This window comes from Balaenoptera ricei, chromosome 2, assembly GCF_028023285.1.
Source record: "Balaenoptera ricei isolate mBalRic1 chromosome 2, mBalRic1.hap2, whole genome shotgun sequence".
NCBI classification, from domain to species: Eukaryota; Metazoa; Chordata; class Mammalia; order Artiodactyla; family Balaenopteridae; genus Balaenoptera; species Balaenoptera ricei.
The window spans coordinates 98,618,142-98,632,719 of record NC_082640.1 but is presented as its reverse complement, the minus strand read 5'-3'; positions in this window follow the sequence as shown (position 1 = coordinate 98,632,719).

The window sequence follows — 14,578 nt, the reverse complement described above, 5'->3', positions numbered from 1 at the left end:
AAAATAAAAAATGTTACAAGAAACAAGGAAGGACACTACATAATGATCAAGGGATCAATCCAAGAAGAAGATATAGCAATTATAAATATATATGCACTCAACATAGGAGCACCTCAATATATAAGGCAACTGCTAACAGCTATAAAAGAGGAAATCGACAGTAACACAATAATAGTGGGGGACTTTAACACCTCACTTACACGAATGGACAGATCATCCAGACAGATAATTAACAAGGAAACAAAAGCTTTAAATGACACAATAGACCAGGTAGATATAATTGATATTTATAGGACTTTCCATCTGAAAACACTTTCTTCTCCAGTTCACACAGAACATTCTCTAGGATAGATAACATCTTGGATCACAAATCAAGCCTCAGTAAATGTAAGGATATTGAAATCATATCAAGCATCTTTTCCAACCACAAAGCTATGAGATTAGAAAAAATTACAGGGAAAAAACCGTAAACACAAGGAGGCTAAACAATATGTTACTAAATAACCAAGGCATCACTGAAGAAATCAAAGAGGAAATCAAAAAATGCCTAGAGATAAATGACAACAAAAACCTATGGGATACAGCAAAAGCAGTTCTAAGAGGGAAGTTTATAGCAATACAATCCTACCTCAAGAAACAAGAAAAAAATCTCAAATAATCAATCTAACCTTACATCTAAAGGAACTATAGAAAGAATAACAAACAAAATCCAGTTAGTCTAAGGAAAGAAATCATAAAGATCAGAGCAGAAATAAATGAAATAGAAACAAAGAAAACAATAGCAAAGATCATAAAACTAAAAGCTGGTTCTTTGAGAAGATAAACAAAACTCATAAACCTTTATCCAGACTCATCAAGAAAAAGAGGGAGAGGACTCAAATCAATAAAATTAGAAATGAAAAAGGAGAAGTTACAATGGACAACGCAGAAATACAAATCATCATGAGAGACTACTACAAGCAACTCTAGGCCAATAAAATGGACAACCTGGAAGAAATGGACTAATTCTTAGAAAGGTATAACCTTCCAAGTCTGAATCAGGAAGAAATAGAAAATATGAACAGACGAATCACAAGTAATGAAATTGAAACTGTGATTAAAAATCTTCCAACAAACAGAAGTCCAGGACCAGATGGCTTCACAGGTGAATTTTATCAAACATTTAGAGAAGAGCTAACACATATCCTTCTCAAACTCTTCCAAACAATTGCAGAGGAAGGAACACTATCAAACGCATTCTATGAGGCCACCATCACCCTGATACCAAAACCAGACAAAGATACTAAAAAAGAAAATTATAGACCAATATCACTGATGAATATAGATGCAAAAATCCTCAACAAAATACTAGCAAACAGAATCCAACAACACATTAAAAGGATCATACACCAAGATCAAGTGGGATTTATCCCAGGGATATAAGGATTCTTTAATATATGAAAATCAATCAATGTGATACACCATATTAACAAATTAAGGAATAAAAACCATATGATGATTGCAATAGATGCAGAAAAAGTTTCTGACAAAATTCAACACCCATTTATGATAAAAACTCTCCAGAAGGTGGGCATAGAGGGAACCTACCTCAACATAATAATGGCCATATACGACAAACCCACTGCAAACATCGTTCTCAATGGTGAAAAACTGAAAGCATTTCCTCTAAGGTCAGGAACAAGACAACAATGTCCACTCTCATCACTATCATTCAACATAGTTTTGGAAGTCCTAGCCATGGCAATCAGAGAAGAAAAAGAAATAAAAGAAATACGAATTGGAAAAGAAGAAGTAAAACTGACACTGCTTGCAGATGACATGTTACTATACATAGAGAATCCTAAAGATGCCACCAGAAAACTGCTAGAGCTAATCAATGAATTTGGTAAAGTTGCAGGATTCAAAATTAATGCACAGAAATCTCTTGCATTCCTAGACACTAACACCGAAAGATCAGAAAGAGAAATTAAGGAAACAATCCCATTCACCACTGCAACAAAAAGAATAAAATACCTAGGAATAAACTTACCTAAGGAGGTAAAAGACCTGTACTCAGAAAACTATAAGGCACTGATGAAAGAAATCAAAGATGACACAAAAAGATGGAGAGATATATCATGTTCTTGGATTGGAAGAATCAATTTGTGAAAATGACTATACTACCCAAAGCAATCTACAGATTCAATGTAATCCCTATCGAATTACCAATGGCATTTTTTACAGAACTAGAACAAAAAATCTTAACATTTGCATGGAGACACAAAAGACCCCAAATAGCCAAAGCAATCTTGAGGGAAAAAAACGGAGCTGGAGGAATCAGACTCCCTGACTTCAGACTATACTACAAAGCTACAGTAATCAAGACAATATGGTACTGGCACAAAAACAGAAATATCAATCAGTGGAACAGGATAGAAAGTCCAGAGATAAACCCACACACATATGGTCAACTAATCTATGACAAAGGAGGCAAGGATATAAAATGGAGAAAAGACAGTCTCTTCAATAAGTGGTGCTGGGGAAACTGGACAGCTACATGTAAAAGAATGAAATTAGAACACTCCCTAACATCATACACAAAAATAAACTCAAAATGGATTAAAGACCTACATGTAAGATGGGACACTATAAAACTCTTAGAGGAAAACATAGGGAGAACAATCTTTGACAGAAATCACAGCAAGATCTTTTTGACCTACCTCCTAGTGTAATGGAAATAAAAACAAAAATAAACAAATGGGAGCTAATGAAACTTAAAAGATTTTGCACAGCAAAGGAAACTATAAACAAGCCAAAAAGACAACACTCAGAATGGGAAAAAACATTTGCAAATCAATCAAAAGACAAAGGATTAATCTCCAAAATATATAAACAGCTCATGCAACTCAATGTTAAAAAAACAAACAACCCAATCCAAAAATGAGCAGAAGACCTAAATAGACATTTCTCCAAAGAAGATATACAGATGGCCAAGAGGCACATGAAAAGCTGTTCACCATCACTAATCATTATAGAAATGCAAATCAAAACTGCAGTGAAGTATCACCTCACACTGGTCAGAATGGGAATCATCAGAAAATCTACAAACAACAAATGCTGGAGAGGGTGTGGAGGAAAGGGAACCCTCTTGCACTGTTGGTGGGAATGTAAATTGATACAGCCACTATGGAGAACAGTATGGAGGTTCCTTAAAAAACTAAAAATAGAATTACCATATGACCCAGCAATCCCACTACTGGACATATACAATGAGAAAACCATAATTCAAAAAGAGTCATGTACCACAATGTTCATTCCAGCACTATTTAGAATAGGCAGGACATGGAACCAACCTAAGTGTCCACTGACAGATGAATGGATAAAGAAGATGTGGCACATATATACAATGAAATATTACTCAGCCATAAAAAGAAACGAATTGAGTTATTTGTAGTGAGGTGGATGGACCTAGAGTCTGTCATACAGAGTGAAGTAAGTCAGAAAGAGGAAAACAAATACCATATGATAACACATATATATGGAATCTAAAAAAAATAAAAATGATTCTGATGAACCTAAGGGCAGGACAGGTATAAAGACACAGACGTAGAGAATGGACTTGAGGACACGGGGCAGGGGAAGGGTAAGCTAGGACAAAGTGAGAGAGTAGCATTGACATATATACACTACCAAATGTAAAATAGATAGCTAGTGGGAAGCAGCTGCATAGCACAGGGAGATCAGTTTGGTGCTTTGTGACTACCTAGAGGGATGGGATAGGGAGTGTGGGAGGGAGACGCAAGAGGGAGGGGATATGAGTATATATGTATACATATAGCTGATTCACTTTGTTATACAGCAGAAACTCACACAACATTGTAAAGCAATTATACTCCAATAAAGATGTTAAATTAAAAAAAAGAAGATGTGGCACACTTATACAATGGAATATTACTCAGCCATAGAAAGGAAGGAAATTGGGTCATCTGTAGACACGTGGATGGACCTAGAGACTGTCATACAGAGTGCAGTAAGTTAGAAAGAGAAAAACGAATATTGTATATTAACACATATATGTGGAATATAGAAAAATGATACAGATGAACTGGTTTGCAAGACAGAAATAGAGACACAGATGTAGATAACAAAACATATGGACACCAAAGGAGGAAAGTGGGGGCCGGGGGTGGTGGTGTTGGGATGAATTGGGAGATTGGGATCGACATATATACACTAATATGTATAAAATAGATAACTAATAAGAACCTGCTGTATAAAAAAATTATATTAAAGGAAAAAAAAGACGTATAACCCCAGACTAACCATGAGAAGGACATCATAGAAATACCAGTTGAGACTCACTGTACAAAATATTTGACCAGTGCTCTGCAAACTATCAAGGTCATCAAATATAAGGAATGTGTGACAAACTGCCACAGCTGCTAGAGGCCAAAGAGCCATGACCCCAAAATGTAGTGTGGGGTGCTGGATGGGATTCTGCAACAGGAAAAGGACAGTGGGTAAAAACTGAAAAGATGGGAATCAGGTATGAACTTTCAATAATGTATCCATATTGATTCACTAATTGTTATAAATATACCATAGTAATGTAAAGTGTCTGTAACAGGGGAAACTGGGTGTGGGTATATGAGAACTCTCTGTACTATCGTCACATTTTTTCTGTAAATCTAAAGTTTTTAAAAAATAAAATTAAAAAAAAAATAAAGGTTATTCTACACCCCCTCACTTTCTAAAACAGAATGTACTGAATAGATTCCTCCCCACCGTCAGTGAAACTACCTGAAGAACATCAATGATTTTGCTGTGCTCTATAAACTGACGCCTTTATAGGCTCTTGATGCATATGAGATTTCTTTCCTCTTCACTAAATGGCCTCAAGCAGTTCTGATACTTCTTTTAAGTTTCTCTGGCTCCTCCCCAGTGGACAGGCTGTTTTCAGTTGAGACTTCTTACCAGAGTGTCTGCTTAAAGTACTGTCTTCCCATCCTTCTTTCTTTTCCTTTCCTTCCCTTCCACCATCTCTTCCAAATTAATGTTTCTAATTTGTTTAAGGCTGGAAGACAAGTATTCATATACACAATAGCAATGAATGTTTTGTAAGATTCCATCAATTTCCTACCGATGGTCATTGGCTTTTCTAGGGAGTAAAGTAGCTGGTTTAGGGAGCTGGTTCTGTGATACTCCGTCTCCTGGCATTTTTTTCTCTTTTCTTTCTGTGTTCTAAGCTGTGCTTTACAGGACTGAGGAAACCCAACACTTGACTTCTGGTTAGGTGTCATAGTTTTGTAGTTTATGAAAAGCAATTTAAAAAATATCTGTGTCCCTTTATAAAATTTCAAATATAAAATGAAAAATCAGCACTAACAGAAAATGCACATAAGCACATGCTCTTAACCACATGATTTTTGCAATTATAAATTTTCTTGGCATTTTTTTCAGTTCATGTTTCCTATTATTGGCATCAGATCCATTTTACTTAGGAATGCTAGGTGAGCAAAATCCTATAGTATAAAACTCTTTCCTCCTTGTGTTTTTATTCATGACACACAGTATTTTTTAAGTCTGAGGAATCACTGCAGCAAGTTGTAAATGATGTATGGAGTGCCAAGTCTTTTTCTACTGCATGAAAAGAGAAACTGTGCTGAGTAATGACTGCTGAGATGCACTGTTTCTTGTAATATTTAGTTTATACAAAGCTTTGGAAACCCAGCAGGCTCCAAACCTTCTGCACAGTAAGACAAAACCCAGACCAAAATGCATTTAATGTGTTCATTTCTTTTTTCTTTCTTTTCAATGCATTTCCAGTTGAGCAATCAGTTTCATGCCCCAGGGTGCACTGCATGCCTACAGCCCTAACTATGCAAAGTGCTGGGATTAGGATTGGATCAGGAGGTGGAAATAGGAATTGCAGCCGTCTGGCCTCTCTCCACAAATCCCTACCATCAGCAAGGGAAATTCACCCACAAGGAAATTCTCTGTGTTAGGGATGGAGGGAGGGTGTGCATGTCATGTGCATGCTCTTATGCTCTTTGCTCTTAAGTGGAAAAAACATGTAGTTGGTCTCAGTCACTAAGCCAACCTCATCCTGGGTGTCCAGTCTTTTGCTGGGTAGAGAGGAAGTGCTTATGTCCTGGACCAGTGGGCTGTTCACCAAGATAGCATCCCTTCTGGGGCATGCTTGGAAGGGGACAGGGATGATATCAAACACAGAGAAAGGCTTGAGAATAGACATATCTAGAGGGAGGCTCTCCTGCGAGTGAGTAAATGGAAGTTAACTTTCTTCTTTTTCACTGACTTCAAACTGCCAAGGACATTATTTTAACTTAGAAGTACTCACACATGCGTCTGCATTACAGTTCCTTTGTAGGAAAACTGGTATGAAATTTCCTGAGATACAGTTGGTGAAGAATGTCTTTTTCCTTTACTTGGAACTGTGAATCCAAGTGACTCCTTCTTGTAATGTGGAACAAATACAGAAACACCAACAACTCACATATGATCTGCCACCACCTCAGGTCAGCATCTCACAGCTTGAGTAGCTTGACTTGGAACTAAATGTTCTTTTCCTGCAATATTTGCTTATTAGCAGTTCACACTATTTTTTGGAGAGAGGATGTGTTTGGAGTTAGTGGAAGAAAGGATAAAGTTCATGCGCATGACCCTTGTAGAATATTTGGTCCTGTCCAAAATGTCCATAAGACATTTGGCCCATGCCAAAAGGCCCTTGAAATTTGATCCATGCCAAAATGTCCATGAGCATATTTAGTTCATGCAAAATGGTTTTGGACAGGACCAAATAAATATCAAGGATCTTTTGGTGTGGACCAAGTGTCTCCATCAATGTTTTGAATGGGATCAAATATGATCAAATATCAAAAATCTTTTGGACTAAATTTCTTTTGATAATTTGGACCAGGCCAAATATCAAGGACCTTTTGGCATGGGCCAAATGTCTTATGGATGTTTTGGACAAAACAAAATGTCTGCTAACCACACATGACATGTTTCCATTAGATGGATGGAAGCATTAAATGGATAAGCCAGTTTTGGGGTTATCTGAAATTCACTGTAAGTCTTCTATAGCTCTACTTCTTTTCCCTCCCATTCATCCATGACAGACCCATATGCAGCAGCACAATTTAAGAACGAGTGAGCAGCCCTTAATATCTTTTTATCTGTTGCTCAGACATGTGCTCAGAGATGGGCACTGCATAGATGAAATTCTTCTGAAGAGTACTAATGATCATCAAGGATATATGTGGTCATTAAGGGAAAAGTGATGGACATTGGATTTCATGGCCCAGGCAACTGGAGTTAAGGTATATCTATGTGGGTGTGAATTGTGTGAATTATTGGTCTGGACTAGGACCCAGGACACCTAATCCAGCCTCTAAACACATATGAATCCAGCTTATCTTCAGCCTTTTCAGCCCTTACTTCCAGATATAAGAACTAAAGACATATTTCTATGTTCATTAACTAATTAAAATTATTCCTAAGAATACTTCACTTGCATAATAGTTTTGAATTTGAAAACAAATACCTCAAAGGTATTTGTCCCTGCCATCCACTTAAGCTGCCAGCAGGTAAATGGTGCTACCTGGGTTATGGTATCAGCTCTATATTGGAATTAATTTTAAAAATTAGATTCATAACTTTCTCTGTATAGTTATACTTTTCAGTAAAAATTAAATATCTACATTTAAGCATCTAAAAATAATAATTAAAGTATATATATAAAAATGGGGAATTTTAAAAGGATTTTAAAAAATAAACATACATGAGGCTTTTAAATTGAAATTTATATCATAATCATACATTCATGTCATCTTATAACAATTTCTCCTTTTTTCTCCATTATATTAAGCCCTCTAATGTTTCAAGTTTGAAAGATAATAAAATTCAAGCTAAAATAACTTTTATATTTCTCTCTTTAATAGAATGGCTGTAGGTATTTTCTCATAATTCCATGAAAATTTCAGGTTGACATCCTGGCATTACCAATCGGCCCTCTGAATGATCAGATTTCTGGTAACTTGCCCTTCCACAATTAGATTAAATTAAAATTTAAAGTTTTAGGAAAGAGTTAAAATGGAGGAGTAGGAGGACGTAGAGCTCACCTCCCCCCACAAACACATCAAAAATACATCTATATGTGGAACAATTCTCACAGAAAACCAACCGAAGACTAGCAGAAAGATCTTTTATACAACCAAAGTTATAAGAAAGATTCCACATAACCAGGTAGGACAAAAAAACAACAAAGGCATCAGGACATGACTGGCAACCCTGGGAAGTAGCTGTGAAAGAGGGAAGGTCCACATGGGTGGCTCCTTATCCTGCAAAACCCCCTTGCCTTCTGGGAGGTCTACCAGGACAGAGAGAGGGACTGGTGGGGCCTGAACTCTTCTCGTGAAGAGTGCACACATGCTGGCTTGCTAGCAATCAGGGCAGAGAGAGACCAGCACTGATGTCTGCAACCTTGCAGTGCTTCCCAGACCAAACAGGCCCTGAGCAGGACTGCCAGTATGTGCAGAAGCTAGCGCTGAAACTTGGGCTTCAGGGGACAGACCCTGGAAGAGGACTCCGTCTAGCTGTGTGAGACATCTCAGAGGCCTTGGAATGTAGTGAGGGCCTAACCTCAGAGCCCATTGTTGGTGCACATAGGGTGGTGTGTGGGCCCCCTGTAGGAGCCCCATTGTCAGCATGCTCACGTCTGGGCATGGCTCCAGCAGCAGTGAGTTGTGTAAGGGTGCACAAGGCATGTGGGGGCAAGGCTGACATCAGAGCCCACTGTCAGTACTCCCACAGCAGAGGCGGGTTTGGGAGCAGCAGACTTTGTTGGCAAGCAAACCATGTGGCAGGCAGCATCACAGAATTGCACATCTCCAACACAGAGCCCTGGGAAAGGAGTATGCAGTGGTTCCTTTCCCATCAGGAGCACTCAAGTTCCATCTCACAGTGCAGCTTGGAGTGGGATCTGGGGCAGAGAGGCCCTAGGAGAGCCCTACCATAGAGACAGGCTGTCTCAGGTGGCAGCACAACCACCTCAATTCCTGTAGCCATAATGCCCTGGTCCCCAGCAACAGCCTAGTACTAGGTCTGGAATGAACACAATGCAGAAAGGGACGTGACTTTTTGCCACTTCTGGGCAGAACCACAGACACCTGTATGGGCACTGCATAGGTTCACTGTGATCACACGGGCCTCACTTGCTTCAGCTGTCAGCTCCTTCAGGACAGAGCACTCATTTAAGGGCACAGCCTTATCGAACCTGACCTTCAGGGCTTCTACTCCAACAACTGGGGTGTCACCCCAACAGAGTGACAGCCATGAAGAGAAGAGGAGGCCTCTAAACATCTAGTGCAGGCTCTGGTCACCACAACACCAATCACACCCTTATCAAAGAGATAATGGCCAGCATACCCTGAGGAAAGACATAGCGGGTATCCACACCAAAACCAGCCCTGGCACCAAAAATGTGGGACTCAAACAGTACACAGGGATGATCCCACATAAAAACAGCACTTCAAGATCACAGTAGATAATTGTTTCTCCTAAATTCATAGAGTCAGAGATATTTAAGTAAGATGAAAAAGCAGAGGAACTACTCCCAATTAAAAGAACAAGAGAAATCCCCTAAAAGAACAAACAATGAAACAGACCTCTCCAGTCTACTAGACGCTGAGTTCAAAAAGGAGGTAATAAAAATGCTAAAGGAATTAAGAAAGATTATCAGTAGAAATGCAGATCACTTTAACAAGGAACTAATATAAAGAGGAACCAATCAAAATTAGACAACTCAATTGCCAAGGTAAAACCCCATCTAAAAAGCAATAAACAGCAGACTAAATAATGCAGAAGAATGAATAAGTCAACTAGAAGATAAATTAATGGAAATTACCCAATCAGAAGAGTGGGCAGAAAGACAAATAAAAAAAAAAAAGAAAGAAAGGAAAGCAACATACAAGATCTATGGGATAATATAAAGTGGGCCAACTTGTGCATAATAGGGGTTCCAGAAGGAGAAGAAAGAGAGAAGGGGATCAAAAACGTATGTGAAAAAATAATGGCTGAAAACTTCCCAAACCTAAAGAAGCAGACAGATATCCAGGAATAGGAAGTACAGAAGATCCCAAACAAGATGAACCCAAACAGACCTACACTAAGACATATCATAATTAAAATGGCAAAAGTTAAAAAGATTTTAAAGGCAGCAAGAGAAAAACAAAGAGTCAGTAACAAGGGAACCCCCATAAGGCCATCAGCTGATTTCTCTACAGGAACTTGGCAGGCCAGAAGGCAGTGGTATGATATATTCAAAATCCTGAAAGAAAAAACCTGCAACCTAGGATACTCTAACCAGGAAGATTAGCATTTAGAATAGAAGGAGAGACAATCTCTCAGACAACAAAAACTAAAAGAATATAGCAATACTAAAGCTAACCTAACAGAAATATTGAAAGGTCTTCTCTAAGTAGAAAAGAAGCAAGAATCTATAGGAAGGGGAAACACACAATAGGAAAGGCAAATATATAAAAGGAATGAAGATCACTTAAATAAGCCAGTACATAGATTAAAAAATTGTTTTGTGAAAGTAATCATAACTATAATTAATAGCAAAAGGATATACATGAAGATGTAAAATAGGACATCAAAATCACAAAATGTCAGGGAGGGAAGTAAAAAATGTAGATCTTTTAGAAAGTGTTTAAACTTATATGACCATCAGTCTAAAGCAAGTAGATATAGTTATGGTTTAACATACTTGAAAACCAGGGCAACCATAAATCAAAAACACACAAGATATTCACAAAAACCACAAAGAAAGGGATTTAAGGATAATACAAAAGAAAAGCATCACACCACAAAAGTAAAAACAAAAAGAAAAAAGTAAAAAAGAACTACAAAATCAACTGGAAAACAAGGTTTATAATGGCAATAAATATATACTTAATTAATTTTAATATCAATGGACTAAATGCTTCGATCAAAGGCATAGAGTGGCAGATTGGATTAAAAAACAAGAGCCTATAATATGCTGTCAACAAGAAACTCACTTTAGGGCAAAAGATACACATAAATTGAAAGTGAGGGAACGGAAAAAGATATTTTCTACAAATGGAAATGACATGAAAGCAGGGGTAGCAAAACTTATAGAGATAAAATATACTTTAAAATAAATTCCATAAAGAAAGACAAATAAGGACACTATAATGATAAAGGGATCAATACAAGAGAAGGATATTATACTCATTAACATATATGCACTCAATGTAGGAGCACCTAAACATATAAAACAAATAATAAAAGACATAAAGTCATAAATTGACATGAATACAATAATAGTAGAAGACTTTAACACCCCACTGATATCAACAGACAGATCTTCCAGACAGAAAATCAATGAGGCAACAGAGATCCTAAATGACACAATGGACCAGTTGTACTTAACTGATATCTACAGGATGCTACATCCAAAAAACCCAGAATACACATTCTTTTCAAGCACACATGGAACATTCTTTAGGACAGACCAAATACCAGGTCATAAAACAAGATTCAACATATTTAAGAGGACAAAGATTATTTCAAGCATCTTTTCTGACCACAATGATATGAAACTAGAGATCAACCACAGAAAGAAAAACAGGAAAAAAATATTACATAGAGACTTAACAACATGCTAATAAAAAAAAAAACCAATGGGTCAGTGATGAAATCAGAGGGAATCTGAAAATACCTCAAGACAAACAATGAAAACACAACCTTACAAAATCTACAGGATGCAGCAAAAGCAGTTCTAAGAGGGAAGTTCATAGCAATACAGGCCTTCCTCAAGAAACAAGAAAAATCTCAATTAAACAACCTAACCTACCACCTAAAAGAATTAGAAAATGAAGAACAAACAAAATCCAAAGTCAGCAGAAGGAAGGAAATAATAAAGATTAGAGAGGAGGGAAATAAAACAGATTTGAAAAAATAGAATCAATAAAACCAAAAGCTGTTTTATTTTTTGAAATGGTAAACAAAATTGACAAGCCAGGCTCACCAAGAAGAAGAGAGAGAGGACCCAAATAAATAAGAAATGAAAGAGGAGAAAAAACAACCAATACTGCAGGAATTCAAATAATCATAAAAAAAATACTATGAGCAGTTATATGCCAACAAATTGGACAACCTAGAAGTAATGTACAAGTTTCTAGAAACATACAGCCTGCCAAAATTGAGTCAAGAAACAGATAATTTGAACAGACCAATCACTAAAAGTGAAATAGAATCTGTAATAAAAAATAATAAAATAAAATAAATTTAAATAAATAAATAATTTTAAAAATTGTTTTAAATTAAAAACAAACAAACAAATGAAAAAACCTTCCTGCAAATAAAAGTCCAGGACTGGATGGCTTCACTGGGGAATTCTACCAACCCTACAAAGAAGAACTAATACCACTCCTTTTCAAACTCTTTCCAAAGAATAAAGAGGAGGGAATATTCCCAAAGTCATTTTATGAAGCCATCATCACCCTGATATCAAAACCAGACAAAGACATTAAAAAAAAAAAAGAAAATTACAGGCCAATATCTTTGATGACCATAGATGCAAAAATCCTCAACAAAATATTAGCAAACTGAATACAACAATACATTCCAGGGTTGCAAGGATGATTCAACATATGGAAAATCAATCAGTGGGATACACCACATTAACAAACGGAAAGACAAAAACCATATGATCATCTCAACAGATGCAGAAAAAGCACCTGATAAAATTCAACATCCATTCATAATAAAAACTCTCACCAAAGTGGGTATAGAGGGAACATTTCTTAACATTATAAAAGCCATTTAGGACAAACCCACAGCAAACATAATACTCAATGGTGAAAAGCTGAAAGCCTTCCCACTAAATTCTGGAACAAACAAGGATGTCTATTCTCACCACTTCTATTCAACACAGTATTGGAAGTCCTAGCCATAGCAATCAGACAAGATAAAGAAAAAAAAAAAAGGTATCCAAACTGGAAGGGAAGAGGTAAATTTGTCATTATATGCAGATGACATGATACTCTATATAGAGAACCCTAAAGACTCCACACAAGAACTATTAGAACTATAAGTGAATTCAGCAAGGTAACAGGATACAAGATTAACATATTGAAATCTGTTGCATTTCTTTACACTAACAATGAAATATCAGAAAGAGAAAGTAAAAAAAAAAAAAATCCTTTTTAATATTGCATCATAAAACATACCTGGGAATAAACCTAACCAAGGAAGTTAAAGACCTATAAGCTGAAAACTATAAAACATTGATAAAGGAAACTGAAGTTAATTCAAATAAATGGAAAGATATCCTATGCTCTTGGACTGGAAGAATTAATACTTTTAAAATGGCCAGGCTACCCAAAGCAATCTACAAATGAAATGTGATCCCTATTAAATTACCCATGACATATTTCACAGAACTAGACCAAATAATCCTAAAATTTATATGGAATGACAAAAGACCCAGGATTGCCAAAGTAATCCTGAGGAAAAAGAAAAAAACTGGAGGCATAACTAACTCAGATTTTAGACAATATTACAAAGCTACAGTAATCAAAACAGTGTAATATTGGCACAAAAACAGACATATAGATCAATGGAACAAAATAGAGACCAAGAAATAAACTCACACACCTATGGTCAATCAATCTATGACAAAGGAGGCAAGAATATACAATATATACAGTCTCTTCAGCAAGTGGTGTTGGGAATGTTGGACAGCCTCATGTAAATCAATGAAATTAGAATACTCCCTCACACCATATAAGAAAATAAATTCAAAATGGCTTAAAGACCCAAATATAAGACATGACACCATAAAACTCCTAAAAGAGAATATAGGCAAAACATTTTCAGATATAAATTGTAAAATAGCAATACTTTCTTAGGTTAGTCTCCCAAGGCAAAAGAAATAAAAGTAAAAATAAGCAAATGGGACCTAATCAAACTCAAAAGCTTTTGCACAGCAAAGGAAACCATCAACAAAACAAAAAGATAACCCATGGGATGGGAGAAAATATTTGCAAACAATACAACCAACAAAGGCTTATTTTCTGAAATATACAAACAGTTCATACAACTCAATATCTAAAACACAAACAACCCAATCAAAAAATGGGCGGAAGACCTAAATAGACATTTCTCCAAAGAAGACATACAGATGGCCAACAGGTGCATGAAAAGATGCTGAGCATCACTAATTATTAGAGAAATGCAAATCAAAACCACAACGAAGTATCACCTCACACTGGTCAGAATGGCTGTCATCAAAATTTCTGCAAAAAATAAATGCCCCAGAGGGTGTGGAGAAAAGGGAATTCTATTCCACTGTTTGTTGGTGGGAATGTAAGTTGGTGAAGCCACTATGGAAAACAGTACGAGTCCCTTAAAAAAGTAAAAATAGAGTTAACCTATTATCCAGCAATCCCACTCCTAGGCATATATCCAGAAAAAATGAAAATTCTAATTTGAAAAGATACATACACCCTGATGTTCACAGCAGCACTATTTACAATAACCAAGATATGGA